General features: G+C 33.3%; 1 protein-coding gene across 2 annotated transcripts in view; it reads right to left on the bottom strand.

Moving 5' to 3' along the window:
- LOC130893293 (lachesin-like) overlaps positions 1-20,888 on the bottom strand; it is a 101,485-nt gene that overhangs the window by 46,738 nt on the left and 33,859 nt on the right. The gene's annotated exons all lie outside the window — the stretch shown is intronic.

Raw genomic sequence — 20,888 nt, 5'->3', positions numbered from 1 at the left:
TTTATCTATTATCTTTTCACTTCTACAGTTTATTTTGAAGGGAATTATTAGAAAAATTTGAAATTTTCTCGTGTTTTATCTTGAGGCACTCCACTTTTCGAGACGAGTTTCTTTTCAAACAAATTTTGAGTGAAATTTCTAGAATTTCTAGTACGCCTAGATTTCACTATTGCCTTAGCAGCAGGATATTTCTCGACTTTCCCCTGCTATTTTTCTATAAAAAATCAAGGTATCCCGGGGATTTATATCCTTTCAATATTTGTTTGAGAGGAGTGGATATTTTTTTAATTTTCAATCGCAATAAAACCAAAATTTTATAATAAGACGTCGTATCAAAGAAACTCGAATTTTTCCAATCAAATTTTATATATTTCTCCCCATAGAGGATTATCGAATACTGAATTAGAAGACTTACGAGGCGATGAAAGTTTTAAATTGAATTTCAGTGAAAATTTGCACGATTTGTTAATCCTTTGTAAGTTTTTTCCGGAAAGCAAACGCACACCATGTTTTGATATACAAGAAAATGGGTAAATTCCGAAGAAAAAACTTCAAATAAGAATTTGTATGCTATTAAAACATGTCAGGGGTCTTTCTAAAAGGGGTACTACTAGTTTGTCATTTATGATTAAAAAGACATATGGCAGCAAAGCTTCACCTTTCAATCTTTCACCATTTCTTTCTCCCAAATCGTTCGAAAACTAGTTAGGAACGGATGTTCCATTGAAGGAAGGTTCGAGCCTGGTGTGGGTCAAAGCTACCAAGACAAAAATAAACATTGTAGACAGCTTGCTGAGATGGAAACTGAGAATCAAATTCCGTCTAACAGCATTCCTAGAGTCCGCAGGTCCTCGAGAACCTTCGTATGTAAAATTTAGACTCACTGTATTGGATACAAACAACTATTATGAATCATTTTTCATTCAATCTCCAGTTTCATGTAAGAACTTGCACATTTGATACAATTTCTTGCATGTTGTTTTGCATCATACAAGCGAACTTAAGTATCTTGGTTTCTAATGATGGTAAACATTTAATTTATTCAAAATAAGTGGTTTTTGAAGGCAGATTTGACTTTCTTAACTTCCCCAGATTAAAACAGTCTCATATTCCAATAATTGAATCTTGAATATTTTTTTTAAACTTGAAATCGTGTATCTGACTGTATAATTAACTATTACCTGGTTATTGTAAAACAAAAAGTACCTAAAAAGGCTTTTAAATACAACAATTTATCATTGTTAAGCCCCAACGCGCTATACCTAATGGAAAAACATCATAAATATCTAGAATTGATTATAAAGGGTTTCTCATTACTGATTTTGAGATGTATATGATATATACTATCATTTTTTACCTTTATAAAGGGTAGTTGCTTGAAATATAGTTTATATACGTTTCAAATCGAATAAATTTCATGATTCAATTTAGTACTCCCGAAAAATACGTAAATTCATCGATATTTGTTAATATTTTTCCAAATACAACCTTTCTATACTTTCGCCATCAAGATTTCTATGGAAATGGTTTCAAACGCGATAACGGCCCCAATATTGTCCAGAATCTCTAAATTTTGTCCTTTTTTATGGATCTCTTCATCCCCGATTCGGGATTTTGTCTATAACTTACTCCACGTTCAGAATTAGTTGAAAGCTCGATATTTTACAATGCAAAAAAGTGCACAATCACTTGCTAATTGAAATCAAATCGATATAATCTTTTCCCGATTTTCGCGATAATTTGAGGCCTTCTACTCTGTAAAAGACTTTTCTTCTAATAATAATATTCAATTCCGGACATGCTGCATACTGTTATCAAGTTATAATCCACAAGCTTTATGCGGAAAAGACCTTTATGATATTAACCAGGAAGCAGAGGGTACAGTGAGAACATACAAGAAAGGTAGCTGACAAAATAACAAGAAATAATTAGAAATATCGACTTCAAAACAGTAGACTGTTGATGTTTATCAAAAGAGTCGTAAACCATGAACCCATGGCAGTGGATGATACGAATCCCAAAGAGCTTTAGCTTCAGAGAAAGGGGAACCGTATAAAAAATAAGGTTAGTAAGAAGAATATTACGAGGATAGTCCCAGATGTACCTCACTTGACCTAGAGATGGCGGTAGTTTCTTGAAAAATACCACTGTGGTTAACCAAATGAGGTTAAGAGTCAAGAAATGTTGAAGAAAATCCACAAAGCGGTAGTAGATGATAGTGGACTGAAAGTGCGCGAGCTAGCAGACATATTAATAGAAAATTTGACCATGACATAGCTGTAGACAAGATGGATACCGCGTTAGCTCAAAATGGAACAAAAACAGCATCGTGACGATGTTTTCCATCGTGTATTTGATATAAACATAGATGAAACGTGGGTCCATCACTTCTTTTCTTCAATTTTCTATTCATCATAGTAATTTTCATATCTTGTAGCAGTTTTGATTGTTATGGTATGATTTTCAAATAAATTGTGTCGTCTTTTCAATTATTTCTCATCATTTAAAAATACCAACAACTGCTTACGTTTTGTAAATCATCTACTGGGAGCTTTGGGAGGAGAATATTCATCTAGATCATCCCTATAGTGAAGAGTTAAATTTTGTTCAATTATTCGGCCTCAAAAGGCAGTTTCCTTAACAATTAACTAGCACAAAGTCCGAAGTTTTTTCATTCTCGAGCACATTCAGTCGTTCAATACATTAAAACATGCACAACCAAAAAGAAACAATATAAAACTTACAATTTTAATTTGAAAAATATTCTGAAAACGGGATCATTCGGGTGAAAATAAAATTAAAAAGAGACGACAAAAATTCCGGGGCGAGTATCTTTTACTCGAGCGTTCAGAATGCGCTCAGCTTATTTCCCATGCAGCGGTCGAGGATTGAAAAAGAAGACGTCTTGATAGAAAAGCGCCCCACGGCTAATTCTTCTCCTTATTAAAAGTTTAGTGGAACTTTTTCGTGGAAGGATACATTTTTTTGTTTTTCTCTTTTGTTCGTACGATCAAATACATACAGATCCGGTTAAAACATATTTTTTAATAAGAGATTTATATTCTAGAGCATTTTATTTCCCGACTAATAATTAACTAATCCCGGAATTGCAAATAATACAATTTAGTTCTGTATAAAGCGAAACGAAACGTCTTCAGGTATATTTGACAGCTACCTTGGTTTGCTGTAAGTATTTTTGCATTTGGTTTCGAGAACGATCCAAAGATGGAACGCTAACTTCTAACAACATTCTCCAACCATTTTGAAGACTGCAGGAGGATCTACCAAAAGATTATAAACACAATTCTAAATGGTTGATTAGTTATGTTCATTCAGTGTATTTCGCAACAGGGGCGGCTTATGCCCAATGGTTAACAATTCATAGTTTTTACAGGGACAACCTGTACAATTTAAATATAGCAAAAATCAATTTTTCGATCGATTTTTTAACGAAAAATTAATCAACTCTCTCCTGTATATCAGGTTCCACTGTGGTAGAAGTTTCGTTTATTGAGAACGAAGTTAAATCTGTATTCCTACGATTTTTTATTTTGATTCATTTTACAAGCGTTTACTTATTTTTTTCAGATTTTTATAACAGACAATGATTCAGAAAAAGGTACGGGATCGAATCTTAGGTGTATTGAACTTTCGAGAGGTACTGGTCAAATTATTTTTCGATTGATCTTATAAGAATTTTTAATGATTTAACAAATTTAGTTTGATATTTACTTAGAATCTTCCTTATAATATCAATATTCCCTCTTAAAGCCCTTAAGAAACCTCCAGTAACTTCTGAAAGATAGTTTTATAAAAGTAGATTGTTAAAGCGAAATTTCGGTACGATATTATTCTGTATGTAAATTAGGAGCTGAAACAACCCAAGTGTGTACAGGGAATCGCAATTATCCTTCAATAAATAGCATTCCCGACTATACGAGGTCTGTTAAATAAAACAATTTTATGAATTTTCATCGTCATAAAAAAGTTGTTCTGTTTTTAAACATAAATGGAGTTTAAGATAACTAAATAAGTAAGAATGAAACTATTTGAGCAAGATCAAATGTGATAAGCAAAACTAAGAATATTCCAGCAAGAAGAAAAAAAAACGAGCAAGGCAATATCGAAATTATATGAGTATGAACCAAGAAAAAGAATGAGTGAACAACTACAAGAACCAGATGAAACAAGCAAGCGCAGAAGCGGACAAAGAACGAACCAGCAATACCAAAACTAGTAAAACCAAAGATAGATATAGACTTTTCACTGTGTTTTTTCGAATTTTGGGATGCAAATTTTTTCATTTTTCATCTTGAATCTTCTCTTCGTCATACGTTTGTCTTGCATATTTGGAGCGTTTAGGATGGAAATCAGCTTCCTTCCTTTTTCATATCATATTTCATTTCATTTCATATCATATTGTCAAAAGACAATACAAAAAAGACAATCGTATCTTAAAAACCAAAAATTAGTCCGTTATTTGTTTACTTCATAGGAGTACATGTCACTGGAAAAAACACGAATTTGTTTTTTTTTTATTGAAATCTTATAGTACGAGGATGGTTCTAGAAGTTTCTAGTTCAACAATTCATTTTTGAACGTAGTCTTCTTTCAAAATCGTAAGCTACTCTAAATAACTGAAGACATCTCTTCTTTGACCAATAAGTTTCAAGTCTGGGAAGAGAAAATAATCTGATAGGGCTAAATCTGGCGAATAGAGTGCATGAGGTAGTGATTTAAACTTTAATGATGGTTTCTCCTATTTAAAAATAGTCAATTAAAATTATGCGCATCCCAAAAGCGACGCCTGCCTTCTTTGGAGCAAGTTCTCCCTTTTCATTCCATTGTTTTGATTGTTCTTTGGGTTTAAGGTTTGACGTGATAGACGCACGTTTCATCCATGGATATGAAACATCGCAAAACTCGATGGAAACATCTTCACGACGCTGTTTTTTGTTCCATTGTGAGCAAACGCGGCATCCATCTTGCACACAGCTTTCTCTTGTCCAATTTTTGGTTAATATATGACGTATTGTGCTTTTTGAGATGCCTACTATTGTACTTTCAGTCGAAGATTATCCAAGATTTCATAAAACTTAAACTTAAGTACTTTCCGAACCATCCTCGTATAAGCTTCAAAATGATAATTTTGTATCAAATTGTATTTCTTTTTAACTGACACTAATAAATTTTCCAAATCAAATATAGAATTCTTTATTATTAGTATAAAAAACACCAAATTGTCTCGTAAAGAAAAAGACGGGAAATTATTGTCCTGTTGAGTAACTAACGTCCTATGAAGTTTTAATAGAGTTTGCCAGACGAGGGACGCATCGTAGGTCGTATCTCGTGAACTGGAAATGTGTTTAGTCTCTACAAAATGATTTTCCAACCGTTTTCAGACCGTTGCGGCATACAAATGCTTTTTCCACGACTCCATTCTTTCGTCGTTAAAACAAAAACATATTATTTCATAAATATAATCTTTCTTGTCATACACCGCGGGAGTTGAAATTACATTAACCGATTTTTTTGCTGCTTTTTTTTGGAAGCATTTCCTATTTAAATCGGAAAAGAAACCAAGAAACACGTCGAAATCATTTTCTGAATTCTAGATCGACTACGAGATGGCGTTTCTTATATTTTAGATTTTATGATTATCGCAACTGCCTATTGTGAAGTTGATCTCCACAATAAGTACTACTGGTCCAAAACGAATCATCTTTGGCTACAAGAGATCTAACATCAAAGTCATTGGTTTGTAAATGTTTGGAGCAAGATTCTAGAAGAGCAAATATCAAACATACCCTGATAGGTGGATAGGACGTGGTGGTATTTGTGGAGCTAATTAAAAGATGTCGTCGAAAGACGTTCCTCCCTCGTAGAAGCAACCTAACCAAGGAATCTGCGGGTTTTTACAAGGAAAATACGGTTACCTATTCTGGAGGGTATCATCGTACTTACCCCAATATTTCCATATAATTCAAGCGAGTCTATGATGAGATTGATAAGAAGGAAACTTAATAAACTGGGGTTCCAATTGACGTGTTTGTATTTCTGCGTCACTAAATATATATCTCGTAAACGCGCGCGAATTTCCTTGGGATTGAATAATTGAATTCCAGCATATATTTCCAGAAATTTAATTACCAATTTCGAAATTTCTTATTCAGATAACAAGACCGGTTTAAATGCTGTGTCGACAACTACTTAGTCTTAAAACTGAATTTCCTGAGCTACGATTAATTTGTAAATTATATAAAGTAGAAGAAAATTGGGAATTTAGATGGGATTATTCGAGTACAAGCGGAAAACGAAATACGAAAAGTTTAAGCGACGCCTTATCAAAAATCTAAATAGTTGAGAAATTCTACGGTTCATCTGTAATTAATATCGATTACGATATTTCTTCTATAAACAGTGAATTGAATTTAAATTAGTATGTCGAAGTTACCCCAATGAATTGATCGTTTGTAAAATTCACTATTGTTTCTCTAAAGATTTACTATTGATATTTAGGCACTACTAATTGTAATATCCGGCTCGAAGGACTATATAAAGTAATCAAAAGGTACCAGATCACCTAAATATAACATATAACATAAAATATCATTTAAGTTACTTTCATAAGATTGAAATATTGTGTTTTCACTTAAATAATGTTTATTTTTTCATGGAAATTAGAAAGTTTTGGTGGAAAGAGAAAAGATTCAAAGTTTCTTAGAGAAAACGGGATCCATATAGAGTGTGGGATTGTGGATTTAACTCGTTGAAGCCTTGGATACTACCCACAGTTTTTCTTGTGCCATTTTGCTACCTTTAATATTCAAAAAATGTACAATCTCTGAGTTATTTTCTCAAAGTTAACTGAGGATTGTGAATTTTACACGGTGATGGTTCTTAGACATCGCTTCTTTGACCAATAAGTCATTGTTTCAAGTCTGGGAAGAGAAAATAATCTGAGGGGTCTAAATGTGGGAAATAGAGTTCATGAGGTATGATTCTTAGCTTAACCATGAATTTTCCGTGTTGATCAAATAAATAAACAATAATTGAAAATACTAATTGCCATTATATATTTCTCAATTGGAAGCTCAATGTTCGTGGAAATTTATTTTCGAAGCATAAATTTGTAAATACTTGTCGGCACAATAAAAAATCTGTTTCTCCGAATGAAATATTCATATTATTTCCATTTATTTAGAGCTTGTTCTTAACCACATCATTAAATAAATCCCTAACGACCACAGTACGCGATGTCTGGTGCAAATTTATCAGATTCAACTTTCGAACGAATTGAAATATGCTGCTGCATGGAGTTTTGAATTTGAGTTAAACACTCAGTTAAAATGTCATCTATAAATTACTCGTAAAAGGAAAACAAAACTGAATTTCGTCAAAATTTCCTTTGTTATATTAATTATTGTATAAATATTTTGTTTACTAGTTAAAATTATTATTATAAAATAATTAGCTTAAGAATTAAAAAGATAAAACTTTTTCTTTTTATGAGAAATCATCCAAAAGTAGTGACATAAGCTTCATACAACGGTTGAAAAACGTTAAGATCTAGTACCATCAATAATACAGCAGTACTGACTGTTTTAGTAACCTCAAACGATAGAACTACCCTGAAGACACTTAATTGGTGGAAACTGATCGACAAATTCTATTGCAGTGCTAAATGTTAGTGACTTCGAACTGTAGGATGTTGTACTGTTCTGAAGTGACTAAAATAGGTCGAAACCGCTCGAAAAATTATACTGCAGAGCTGACTGTTAATGAATTCGAGCGATAAGGCTTTTGTACTGTACTGACGAGATCCAAATATGTCGAAAGCGTTCGAAATATTGAACTGCAGCATCGATTTCTAGTGATTTCGAACGATATTACTGCCCTGACGAGAACTAAATAGGTCGAAACTGATCAACAAATTCTATTGCATCGTTAAATGTTATTGACTTCGAACTGTAGGACGTTGTACTGTTCTGAGGCGACCAAAATAGGTCGAAACCGCTCGAAAAATTATACTGCAGAGCTGACTGTTGGTGAATTCGAGCGATGAGGCTATTGTACTGTTCTGACAAGACCCGAATAGATCGGAATCGATCCATGATTATGCTTTTTTATCAATTTATGTACATAACCTAACCTAACCTGTTCTCAATTGCTTCTATAACTTCTTGGAGATTTAGTTTCAGAGTTGAACTTAGAAGAAGTGCTCTAACAAGTTCTATGTTCAATGTTGGTGTTTGATTTCTCTATAAAAAGTCATAAATCAACAGTTGGGAGAAAATTTCGCAAAACTACAAACGTTAATCCATATCAACTTCGTTCAATTCTTAATTAATTATCAAAATGTACTGAGGAAATTGTTGTTTTTAGACATTACTAGTTATACGAGTGATTTTTCTCAATGATTATCTTTTATCCATAAAAAATGATCAAGAAGGGATGGATAGGACCCCCACACAGAGTAAAATCTGAAAGCACCAGCTAACACTAATAAGTAGCCCTAATGAAGCTACCAGGTCACCAGGGTATACCAAGCCATGAGGAAAAGATAAAGTCGTTGAAAACTTTCAACGACTCTATATTTTGGACCAGAGCCCTAATGCTACCTCATGATATACATATTTTGCATAAATACTGAACGAATTAAGCGGATAGTCGAGGAATTGAATGGAAAATCACTGCAGGTCAAAGACAATCCAAAATATTGATGAGCATGCTAACTAAGAATTCTGAGCAACTTATTGTGATATCCAAAAACGACTTTAATTCTCTTCTCGGTCTTATATCACATTAAGACGACACATATAGATGCAGAGCAGCTGAAAAATCGAAAACGTATTTATTCCGATGAAGACAATCTTTAGAAACATACAAAAATGAAAGGAAAAAATCTTTGACGGAAAAATTGAATATGAAACTCGAAATTGGATTTATATAAGTTAAGAAAAATGTGGAAATTATACACAGAAACGATTTTCCTTCAATAGCTTTCGTTTCACTACCAATTTTCTATTCAGTATAAATATCTGTTCACCCGTAGTCCTTAAAATAACCATTACATTTCAATTCACATGAATAACAGTGGAATCATAAATATATGTGCATGGTAATGACAAGCTCGCGACCAAAACGCCTTTCCGTTCTCTTTTGGCGTCCCTTTACACGTCCACCTACTTTTTGAAGGGGGTTTCGAGTCCCCTTATATCGTATAAAGTCGGCTATCACTGCAACCTGAGGATATTCGGGAGCAGACAGATTCTGGATGGATATAAATAGATGATAAAGTATATGATCTGATTTTAATTTAATACCAGGGCGATTTGATTTGTTCTCTCCTAGTCAAGGCTGTAAGTCTCAACATATGGAATAAGTTTCAATTGTTCTTTGGAATTCATTTTCTCATATGTTAGAATCAATCATTAAATCAATGCTCGCATTTATTATTATTAATAGAATCACCTGTTTCCCATGATACGATTAACTCAATTTCAAAAATAAATTCACATCCTTATAGCTGCGATTTTACAAAGAAAAAACGATCAAAATCGCATGGCATCAAGTCGGGATTATTAGGTGGTCCAATACTTCGATTCCAGTTGGGATCTGTCGAATGGAGATGCTATGATTCTGTGCCTATCGATATCTCAAATTGAAGAAGACTTGACTGCTACTATGTGTATTCTAGTTCGTTTAAATAGCAAATTTGAGGTATTCGAGACTTTATTTTCCTAGCTACTTGTGGTATACTAATAATGAAAAATGGCTCCCAAAAAATGGACAGAAACGAAACTAGGAATCATTGATCGACGAAGAATTTGGCAAGTTGGGTTATAGAACTAACTCTGCGATAAATTGAGTTACATTAATTTATATACTTTATATATAAAAAGTTACGAGTTTAAAATATATTATAACCTCACTTTTTTTTTAATTTGATCCATTATAAATCAATCAAAAATCCTCAGAATTGATCAAATACTAGTGAGACATAATAAGGGGAGATCTTGTTATAAAAAACAAAAAATTTCAGTCTTAAGACCGAAAAATTATACAGGGAGAGTTACTTTTATTCATATAATCTTTTGTGAGTGAACAATGACGTTTTTTCCAATTTTTTTTGTCTTAGTTTTATGAATATTAATTATCATTATCATCTAAAATAATATCTAGCTATACAGGATGTACCAAATGTAGTTAAACAAATCAAAAATACGATTTTTTATATGAATCGCCCTATATTTGACCAATGTGACCGTTAATATTCGAATACGTCATTATAATCGTATTTTTGATTTGTCTAGTAACTTTTGGTACTTTGTGGATAGTTGAAAATGATAAAAATTTCGAAAAATGTCACCGTTTGTCCACTAGAAACCGTATAAATACGTTTGGTTTACACTGTATATAGTTAAATTGGATGATAAAAAATGTAACGAAATAATCGATCAAGTTTACTAAATGTATGTTTCAAATTAAAACAAATAACTATTTTTTACAAAATTTTGATGGAAATGTTCTCCACATTACAATTTTCTATTTTTTTCTTAGTATATTAAGAAAAAAATTCATATTTCTTCAATGACCGATTGAATCTCATAATTTGAAAGGATTTTGAGATTAAAGTTCAATAATTTCGAAGCAAATTTCATTTTTGCTCAAGATCTCAAGATTAGAAATTAAAACTGAAAAATGGCAGGCAGGGCAGCAGGAAAATAAATATAAGGAGTTTTGGGAAAAGCTTGGTCGGGATCCTAAACACGACGGAGGCACATCCACTGATGGAGATACTGCTTGAGCTATCTTCCAGGATGAAGATGAAGTTTCAGAAATAACTAGAGTTAATCATATTTTCGTATAATTATCTTAAGAGTGATGTTCAGTGGACGCAAAGTAGATTCGGCCAAATTGGCACTACAACAATAGCTGTTTCGGAAAAGAATTATCCTTTGGGTATACCAACAACGTTTAAAAGCTTTCGTCATATAAGTTTGCCCAGAATGGAAGCGGTTTACGGTGGATTTTGAATCATTAGAAGATGAACCACGTGCGGGAGGTTCTGTCACGATGACTTCTCCAAAAACTACAGAAACAGTAGAAGAAATTTATCTAGGTAAGCGACGCCTTAAAACAAAAGAGATGGAAACATTTTCGAAATAAGTCCATGGAGGGGCATCAGAAGAAAGAAAAAAAGCAAAGGTCACGAAAAACATAAAAAAACTGATGGTTGAAACATTTGACTTTGAGGCGAATGTTGCTTCACATAGATTGAACACTAACCATATATCACAGATTTGGCCTCGTACGATTATTTTTTGATCGCAAAGCGACAGTGGGGATGAAATTAAGCAAGCGGTGTACGAAAATTTTGACTGCATCATATTTTTTACCCGACTACCAGGAAGGGTTATGTTTTTAACGCGTATCTTGTACGTATGTATGTATGTAATATTCTTTATTACCTTGTATCTCCAGAGGAGGCATGAAATTGAATGCTATGATAAATTATTATCTCTTTGTGCATGCCTCCGAATGTAATTCTGTTTATAATGTTGCAAAAAACTGAAAAAACGACCGTGCTGATATTTCTAAGTGTACAATATGCAGGTACATTGGTTTGGTACTGTTTCAATTTGTGTTTCTGGTTTTAAGTACCTAATCATTATTTTTTCAAAATACCTTATCATTGAATTTTCAGACAGTTTTCAGTCTTTTCAGTTGATTTTTAATTGTAGTTATCCATGCAGGCGGGTTTTTTGTTTTTTTATAATTATTATTTTATATAACTTTACTTTATATTTTAGGGGGAAAACTCATGTAGCGCACTACGTATTATTCGTTAACGAATATAAATTTGGCATCAAAGCGCATACTAGATTTGATTTGATTTAACAAAACTTGATTATCAAACTTCTCTGAAAGTTTTCGAGGAATTGGTTGTGCGCGGTATGCCGAAACTCTTAAAATCACTTTAACTTTAATAATTAATATAACAGGTGTTGATTTCGTACTAAAACCACGGCAGATTACGATCGAAAATCTTGCCAAGGATTCTTTATTTTTTGTCTGATAATATTTCAAGGAGAAATCTGAAGAATAAAGTGGATCAAGCAGCAGTTTGTAGCCCAATTAGGCTATAGCTATTGTATTGGAACCATTGGACGATAGGGCTAAGAACTTATAGGACTACTTTCCTATATTTTATATTTTCATCCTCGCCGGGCATATCAATACGTTATTTTCATATATATATATATATATATATATATATATATATATATATATATATATATATATATATATATATATATATATATATATATATATATATATATATATATATATATATATATATATATATATATAACTTTAAATGTTTCATTTATCACGTAAATGTCAGAGATAAGCGACAAGACTAAGAGCTAAGCTATTCGCTTATCACTTATAATACTCTAAGAAGACTTCTCAAATCTGTTTATTCAATTAACTTATACGAGAGGTTTGGGATGTTTGAATTTGATAATCTGACTTTAAATATGTTTGTTATCCTTAATACAAACTAATTTTTCTAAAAGTTCAAATTTTAGGTTAGAAAGAAAATTAGAGAGAAAAAAATCACAAACGGAGTTGGTTCTGAGATTCTATAATCGATATTTCATTTAAAAATCGAGTTAAATCGTTAATGTTAATCCAATTAACTCATATGAGAGGTTTGGGATGTTTTAATCTGATAATCTGACTTTAAATTTGTTTCTTATTCTTAATACAAACTAATTTTTCTAGAGGTTCAAACTTTAGACTGAAAAGAAAATTAGAGAGAAAAAAATCACGAACAGAGTTGGTTCTGAGATTCTATAATCGATTTTTCATGTAAAAATCGAGTTAAATCGTTTCGCTTTCGATTGTACAGTAACCCTTCTTCTCTCTTATCTGGAAAACCCCAAAGGGCGTTATAAAGTTCCGAGACAAAACACGATTATGATTTCGGTGATCGTCGGTGCTGCGGTAAGTAGAAATACTGCCGGAAATTCAGTACATTGCAACAGTTTTAACGATGATTTTCTACGTACAAAACTTTTATCTCAATATTTAATATTTTAAATAATTTTCCACGGTTGTATTCGGAGGAAATTGTGAATAAAAAAATCTGATACAACCCTCATTGAATTAAAAAATATCTCAACCCTCAAACTGCTAGCTGGGGTATGACATTAACTTTCACCATTACTTAAAGCATCTTGGTACTAAAATTATTGAATCCCCATCGTCTGATTCAATCGAAATATTAGTTTATTATTAAAGAGTTAAAAACGATTTATTGTTTTAGAAAGCTGCTTTCGATTTGAAAATATGCAAAAATGTACAGTATGAAGACAAATTTGACATTTATAGAAGCAGTTTTTGGAATATTTGTGCAGAGTTTTCAAAATTTTTAAGCTCCAAGTTATTATTTGACCGTTGATGAAAATCTGCGAGCATTTAGAAAAAGTTATCTCCTGTATACCAAAAAAAGTAGTGCGTTGTGGTGTGGTAACTAAATGAAATAACAGTTGATCTACACGAGTAAGATTCAAGTGATTCGTCGTCTTTACGTCTTTCAGATTCACAAAATATCTTTCGCATACAACACTGAGATCCAAAGTAGCTAATATTATAATTATAAATGTATACGTGCTCACAGAAGGTGTGAAAACAGAAGACAAACACGACGGCGGATTCACAAAATACGAGGATAGTCCCAAATGTACCTGGCCTGACCTAAAGATATAAAAGTTTAACAAGATTTTAGTTTGTATGCGATTGCTCCTTATAAATATATTTTGGGACAGGTATTTAAGGGACTATACCGGTATAATCATTTATGTAGTTTTATTCAACTTGGCTCTACTTTGGATAATTCATTCTAAATCCAATGATTGTTTCAGAAGTATAAACTTCTTTGTTTCGAATTATAATGGAAAATTCGACACATTCCCGTCAAGAAACTTTTGAAGCAAATTAACTTGGTAGATGGAGTCATAGTCTATTAAGTTTCAAAAGAGCAGTTAGACAAAGAACGATAGGCCAATCCAAATTAATTTATGCAACATTTTTCAATAACTCAAATATGAATCTTAGCTTTACTCAATAGAAGATTTTGAAGCTAGTTTTAATTTTCATATAAACAAATTTCTTGGTGATTAACCATCCATTATACTTATTCAATTGCTCGCTATATCTATTACAAAATGGAGGTAGCTCCAGTTTTTACCAGTCGTCCTTCCTCCAAAACGTCCCCAAACAATCACCGAGTGTCCGCAATCCAATTTTTATGTTATTCAGCCCATTACAACTTTATTTTGGCACCTTAAAAGAATTTTTTTAATTCCCACTCTTTCAAAACGACTAAATCCTGTCAATTCCCTCTAATGTAAAAGTACTCAAAAACACGTCTTTTGATTCATTGATCTGAGTTATTATCTCTTGGTACGTGAGAAGTTGCAAGCGGTTGTTGTTTTCGAGACCGCCCTGAACGTTTTGTATCGTTAAAGCTCTTGGTGGATGAATATTTTTTCACTTTATAGCCCACTGTACATCGAGGTATTTTTAATTGAAGACATGTAATTAATACATTAGTTTCAACCGATAGTTTCTTGCTTAATTTACAGACCTTAGTTTGTAGTTGTACTTGAAAAACCGACATGACAGGAGGCAACAAAGAGGCGAGGGAAAGCACCCCATCCACAGTCTGGATTTCGCGTTTCCTCGTGGGGCATCTAAAACGGGGTTTAAAGTCCAATTTTAGCAAAATTTTTTTGTTTGTTTTATTTTTTGTTATTTTTTATTAATTTTTTATAAATCGAAACTAGAAAAATTTAGATTTGGATAGAAGAAAGAACTTTTTCTTTGATTTCCTTCAAAGTACTTTCCAACTATTTAAAAGCAAAAGTTGGCACTTCAGTTCATATTTATATGAACTGCTGCTTCTACTGTTTCCAGTAAAAAGAAAATGTAAAAACGTTTATTAGAACTAACGTTGGTGAATTGGATTTTACTATAATCCATTACAATCAAATACATATTTTTTGTTAAGAATGCATAATCGATTTCATGTCTTGAGAGGTTAGAAATCGTTTCTGAGTCTTTTAAAACAATTAAAATTGTTTTCAAAAGCATCTAAGACCTTTTTGAACCTAAAGAATCATTGGAAACAAGCAAAATGAAAATACAATTGTGGAAAATTGTTTTTACGTTAACACTTTCAAATATTTTGACACTTTCTCAACCAAAAGCGACAAACGGAATCTGCTCAGTCTTTTATTGTATTTGCCTTTCATATGAACACAAAATTGACACAAATTTTGGAAAGTAATTATTCTGACTGGCCTAATGTGTTAATTTACCCCAAAAAGCGATGGCTCTATATACATAGAACAAGAATAAAATTCAAATTTGACGGGTTCGTTAATGTAGAGTGGCTGAAATCAATTCTCTCGTAGTCATCAGTCACAGATGATTATTCCACGAGTCATTATTTGACATAGTTCGGCTTAGTCAGCGTTCGTTAACCGGGTTTCCCGTGGCCAGAGCGAGAGACATTTTCATTATACAGACTGATGCCAACTTAATAAAGACCTAAAGCAAGAACTGTTATTTTTTTGGTCTCGCTTCCGGAGCATATTAGACCTTTAATACACTGTTTCGCTCTTATAATCATTATTCATCGCCGTGTAGTTAAATTTTGATGTGACATGATTTTGTGCACAGTCAGGTTTTAATGGAAAATTATATATCACTCAATAAGTCGTTAGACTGACACATAGACTGTCAAATTCATATGACGTTTACGAAGTACCAACTTTCAAATGACTATGTGTCAAATGTCATGACATTTTGATTAGTCAGAAAAAAGTAACAGCCATTTAAATGAAGCTATTTCTGTTACTTTCAAAACGACAGTCAGTTGGGAAGGTTATGGCTTCAGTATTTTGGGACACCCATGGAATATTCTTCATCTACTAACTCCAAAAGGGAGATACAATCAATACATAGAGTTATTGGATCGTTTGGATACAAAAATCAAAGTGAAATGGCCTCATATGCCGTAGAAAAAACAGCTAAATTGACTTGCTTAATTCTATTTATAGACTTCAAACAAGGTTTTGACAGCCTGAAAAAGATCTACTACAGAAATATATGTCAAAATTGCCTTCAAACAAGGTTTCGACAGCCTGAAATAGATCTACTACCAAAATGTATGTCAAAATTGCAGGTCCCAAAAATATAGAGGTCACCTGAACGATGATGAACTTTAAGAATGTTCGAGACGGAATTAACATTGTCTACAAATTTTCAAATCTTAAAAGATATTTGGACCGGAAAAACGAACATTTTAACTCGAAATTCGAAGATTGAAAGCTTCAGCGAACTCGTCGAAAGCTCGAGAGCTTTCCTGTTAATAAAGTGATATAAAATTGAGCCGCTCGTCGGCGGCGGTACACGATATATACGTCTTCAACGTATAAATCGTCACAGAATGTTGCCAGATTCATTTTAATATAAGGGGTGTACTATATTTTGTATAAAGGGTTAGGTTTCAGCCAGGTCTTCTTTCCAAAATACATTGATGAGTTTGAATAGGGTAGGTTTTCATGATACATTTTTCGAAAAATAGAATATTTGTTTTTAGTTTTATTATACTTCAAAAAAGCTTTTGGTTGAGTTAAGACTATGTATGTAAAGTTGTAAATTCTATTTTCATTACTAATCTTTCAATCTATGTTACCAATTTCCCGCACTTTCTCTTATAAAATCAATTTGGCATCACTGCAATTTTCCAGCCACCAGAAAATCTACTTCAGTTAAAAGAATGAAATCGAACAAGTTACGGTGACGGCAAACGGCAACATAGACGTGTGATTAATGTCGAGGTCTGATTGCTAAAGTTTCAGTCACGTCTGTACAAGCCGGCCTTGTATTTTCGCACATGCGGCAACTGATGACCGTTTTTGTACGGGCCTTTTGTCTTTAGCCACTCAACAACTCGACTAACACGTAGCTATCATACAGTGGGTGAATTATCTCCCGGTATTTAACACGAATCGTATAAATGATAATTATTTACAGCTATCTCAACAAAACAAAAACCTTCTCGATCGATCGAATGAGCTCTATGACTCTAAAATCTTCATCTAAGAAACACCAAATAAATTTGAACTAAACAGAGTGTTGCGGTATCCATCTATTAGACCAAATTATATCTTTAATATTGAATTTGAATGTGAAAAAACTTAATACAACACGTACATCTTCATAAGAGAATTCCTGTGGATTTGATCTTGAATTTCTGCAGATTGTAGTCAACGGGAAAAACGTCTTTTAGTAGCTGATTCCACAGGTTTGCACTTCTCCAGAGACAAGAGTCCCGATAGATTAACGTTCTGAGCTACTGCAGAAGAACTCGGTGCTCAGGAGTCTGTCGAGAAAGTCTTGCAAATTCTGCTCTAGGTGGAATTATCTTCGACAGCTCAGAGTCCAATTTCTATCTTCTGAATTGAGTCCAGCATCCCCAGGATATGCCAAGATATGTTATTTCCATTCTCAATACCCAACAAACAAATCCTGAGCTGCAGTGCAGCTCCGGTCTTTGCTGTATTGAACTCAATCAGATTGCTTCCATCTACCTTCCAGCAAGACGAATCGGTCTTTGAGGAAGTTGCTGAGCCAGTCAATCTTCTATTTAAAAGGTTAATATGCCAAAAACCTGTTATTAGGTTCAATGCGATTGTTCGGGTTTCCCCATAGGTAGCCAGAACTTTTTAGGCATCCCATTGGTAATATATTTTCTGATGTACTAAGATGTACTTGGGATGTTTTAATATTGAAAAATGTCTAGATTATGAAATTGTATACATTTTAAATGTTTACTGAAGAATTTACAATAACTTATCTATTTACCTTAACCCTGACAATGAAAAAAATTGGTATTTTGATTTTTATGGTCTCCATAAAGGTTAACAAAATTTTCCCGTAGATTGCGTCTGGTAAAAACCTCTGTAAACCACTGAATCTGAGGTATATGGCGAATTTTCTGAGGTAAATTCTCCACATAAAAAACAGTTTTTTATGAAAAACTAAATATTTATTCAAGAAATTAACATACTTTGAAGTCTTTTATAATAAAAATCTCACATCATATATTACCCAAGAAAATATCGGAAGAAACCCTTTAGGTGAACACATATTTGTGGGAAATTTGTTGTTTATGATATCTTTATAAAAAAGCAATAGGTTGTTGGAAAATCGAGGAAAATCTATCGAGTGTGAATCTAATATTTAAAATCCTTTTTGGAAATACCAAAATATATTGAATAGAAAATGTTTCAGTCAAAAATTCAAAACTAGTTTTATTATCAAGTGTAATAGAGAAATTACATCGAATATTAGATACAAGGTGTTCAAAATTCATCGTCTATACCTAAAAATACAGCACAAGATACAGGGTGAGCGCTTATTCAGATTTTCACTCACTGGTTTTTGGTTCCTTGTATGGCATTACCAGATACCAATTTGGAAAGAAGGGTACTGTACAAAATGGTGGTAGCGACTATTATAACTTCTTTGAAAAATCAGAGAAAGGCGCATTCCCATGTAGGAGGCCCCAGTTTTGAACGACTGGGCTTAGCTTGGATCATCGCTTGGAAACCCAGCCTTGGCCCAAGACGGGCTGAACTCTGGGTAACACAACCTCGGCCATCCTATCAGCCTGGCTCAGGGTTGAAGACCAGTCTTGGGTATATCTAGGCAACCAGGCCTGTTCCAGGCTTGCAAATCAAGCGAGGGAGTCCCTCCAAGTCTGGGACAATAATGGATTCCAAGCTAGGGCCAGAGTTATACATACTTGACCCAAGTCTAGGTCTATACTGGACCCAAATAATTTTAGAAACTGACGTAGTAACTGAAATCGAAGATTTTATGAGGTGCGTCAGGTGTGGGGAAGATTATCCACAGACAAAAATGATTGCATGCATACACTGAAACATGTAGTTACACGAAAATTGCACTAATTGTCAAATTTCAACTTTTAACCTTATTTTTTCATTATAATTGATCAAATTATGTTATACCAGTAACCATCATGTCTCAGCTTAACCTTTTTTCAGCTTCGTTTACTTTGAATATATTAACAAAAAAAATTTTTAATTGATAGGAGTGAAATTTACGAGTGGTTAATCAATTCTTTACATTCCTGCACTTGAGGTTAGTCTTTAATAATCTGGAAAGATGGCATAGCGCTCCGCAGTTTTTCCACTTTTCCAAGATATATATTTATACTAGAAATCATGGCACTGCATTTGTCAGTAGTCGAAGCTATTCAAAACTATCCAGGAGCAGTTTTATGCTTCGTCAGCTAATCCATTTAAAAGACTTTTCGTTTGATTTGTTCTACGAAAAAAAAATTCCTCGATCTAACACAAATTATAAGAGAATGTTTTCGTTCAGCTCTCGACAGGTTTTATTTTTTTATGACTATTAATTTGAGCGTCTAATCTTAGATTTTTTATCATACAGATTGTCACCAAAAATTTTTTTAATTAGATGTAGATATCACGATAATTGACACATGATATATGACATAACCCACAAGATGATTGATATGGGATCATAGACAGATACGATCATAGAACATAGACATATTGAAACGCTGGTAGCAGCCGAACGAGGACAGATATCATGAGATTTGACTCATGATAGATGACATAACCTACAATATTATTGACGTGGGATCATAGACAGATACGATCACAGAACATAGACATATAAAAACGCTTGTTGCAGCCGAATGAGGACAGATGTATAAAATGTTATTTATGTCACATATTTCATCGTCTGTTGTTTCCTATTCACAAATAACACATACGAAGTAATTTAAGCGAATTGTTCCCTGTATAACATAAATTGTCACAGCTTGTGCGATCGTAAGAATGTAAACGATATACTTTGATTTTTATTCACCCTTTTTGCAAAATCTTATCAATTTTCTTGTTTAAACGGCTGTGAAAATAGTTCAGGTTTTATTATAACACAAAATTTGTAAATTTTCGAGCAGTCTGAGTGATTCCTTTTCATTAAAATTAGTTTATTTTTTACAAAAAACAGTGAAAAACTTATTCTATATCAATTTTTTTGCTGCATTACTATTCTGTTTCTTTAATTTTTGTCGCCTTCCATTCCATTTTCTATATATGCGTTGGTAATCTTGGATGTTGGATATATTATCAATATTGCCAACTCCACTAAAAGCGCCAAATTTGAAATATATTCGATTGAAACGCAGTCTGTACCTCACAAGTCATCGCGGTAATGCTATTCGTGTTCAGGGACCTGGAAACCACCAGGACAATATAATTGGCAAAATTCATAACGAATTTCCAAGGAGGCTCTAGGAAATGATGTATAAACTTTCCATCCCGAGCTCCAGGTACCTCTCAAATCATCGCGATCATGCTATTCAAGGACCTGGAAAAACCCTGGACAATAAAATTGGCCAATTTCATAACGAATTTCCTCGGAGCTCTTGGATAGGACGTATAAACTTTCTACGCAGGGCACCAGGTACCTCACAAGTCATCGCAGCCATGCTATTCGTGTTCAGGGACCTGGAAAACCCCCAGGACAATATAATCGGCAAAATCCATAACGAATTTTCAAGGAAGCTCTAGGTACCAAGTACCTTACAAGTGGTCGCGGTCATGCTATTCCTCTTTAAGGGCCTGGAAAACCCCCAGGACAATAAAATTAATCAATTTCATAACGAATTTCCACGAAGCTCTAGGAGACGATGTATAAACGTTCAACCTCGGGCACCAGGTATCTCACAAGTCTTTGCAGTTATG

Source organism: Diorhabda carinulata, chromosome 4 (genome assembly GCF_026250575.1).
Source record: "Diorhabda carinulata isolate Delta chromosome 4, icDioCari1.1, whole genome shotgun sequence".
NCBI classification, from domain to species: Eukaryota; Metazoa; Arthropoda; class Insecta; order Coleoptera; family Chrysomelidae; genus Diorhabda; species Diorhabda carinulata.
This window is presented reverse-complemented; position numbering and strand designations above follow the sequence as displayed.